Raw genomic sequence first — 1877 nt, forward strand, 5'->3', positions numbered from 1 at the left:
AGAAGAAGTTTGACCACTCTGAAGTATGATATACAAAATATACACACACGCATGGATGTTCTAGAAACTCTGCTTGAGAAAATAGACAGTAAACTTTCAGGACAACCAAACATCATTACTTCAGACAAAGAAGATATTAATATTATTGATAATGACGACGATTTTACTTAAAACAGAAGATAAATTAACTAATGATGCCTTATACCGATCTAATGTGGTATGTCATTAAAATAAATAAAAATAAATACACAATTATACGTGTGTATATTTTGTTATTTTCTAGATCAGAACTTTATCTCGTTTTTCATGCAATACATTGGCAGAGACTATGAGGAAAATAATGCAAGTACTATTTAGTGATTCATTTTTGATGAAGTATTCTTTTATTGGTTTTAAAGGTAAAAACCAATTTTCTACATTACAGTGTTGCTCTGTTATATTTGGTAAGTTTAAATAAAAATGTAATTAAAAACTTTGAGAACTGTTATGAAAATCAACTTAACTACATACGGTTGTCATAGGCGTGCGCACTGCGCAGCCCGTTGTGACAGAGTTGGCCAATGATATTATAACAAATTATTTTAGGTGTTTCCTATAAAATTACATTCATTTACTCACCGGTCATCACCCACTGTTTAAATTATAAAGTATAACTAATATTTTTATTTATAAGTAAGGCTAGGATTTATATGCATTTGCATGTTTTCTTCCTTAAGTCAAAATTAATTGGTTAGGTTAGTGATATATGTCCACGATTTGTCTTATCCTTGATTAAATAGAATCATTTTTTGTTTGCATATTTTATAGATTTAAAAGATTCTTGTTCATTTTGTTGATATAAAAAAATCAGAAATCTAAATGCTTACCGATACCACATAATAAAACAATACTACTATGTACATGATCTAAGTTTTCATCTATAATAAGTATGGTAAATTTTTTTTTTTTTAGAAGCAGTACGTACAATCAAAAAGTATTCCGAAGTTCCAAATATTGAAATTGAAAAACCTTTAAAAAATTGGATGGCCCAAGCAGGGCAACGAGAAAAAATAAAAAAGATTAAAATGAATACAAATTAATATATATATATATATATTATTTATGATTATGATTAATGATAAATAAATATTTTAATAACTAATATCATGATTTTTCTTTGACCTTATTATTATAAATAAGTTATAATTTTCCTGTTTTAACTTTTGTTTATACTTGATAGCTTATACATCTCAAATAACATTGCTTGCAGTATGATTACTTAAATTAAACAATATAATATTAAATAAATAAAATACATACAAGTTTGTAATAATTTATTGGTTAGAATAAAGATGGCTACAAAATATTTGTGGTACTATTGTCTTTTAAAGGTATTGGGTGTTATATTACGAGATATTATATAATATACTTTTATAAAATCATAGATAAATTTATTATTTCAAAATGATTAAGACCAAATATTTTGAAAAAATATCAAATCAAACATTGTAACAATATATAGCTACAATATTATGAAAATATACAGTGGCAATTTTGTGAAAATATATTGCTACAATATTATGAAAATAAATTGCTATAATATTGTGAAAATATATAGCTATAATATTGTGAAAATATCTCTCTACAATTTTGTGAAAATATATAGCTATAATATTGTGAAAATATCTCTCTACAATTTTGTGAAAATATATAGCTACAATATTGTGAAAACGTTTAATCACCTGCCAAAAAATGTTTCTAAAATGTTTTGACAATTTTTTAAAATATTATAACACTCTAAATAAAATATTTTGATTTGTATAACCAATATTTTCAGAATATTTTGAAAATATAATTTTGCTGTGTGGGATGTGACCTTATTTATCACAAAAAAATGA

This window comes from Acyrthosiphon pisum, chromosome A2 (assembly GCF_005508785.2).
Source record: "Acyrthosiphon pisum isolate AL4f chromosome A2, pea_aphid_22Mar2018_4r6ur, whole genome shotgun sequence".
NCBI lineage: Eukaryota > Metazoa > Arthropoda > Insecta > Hemiptera > Aphididae > Acyrthosiphon > Acyrthosiphon pisum.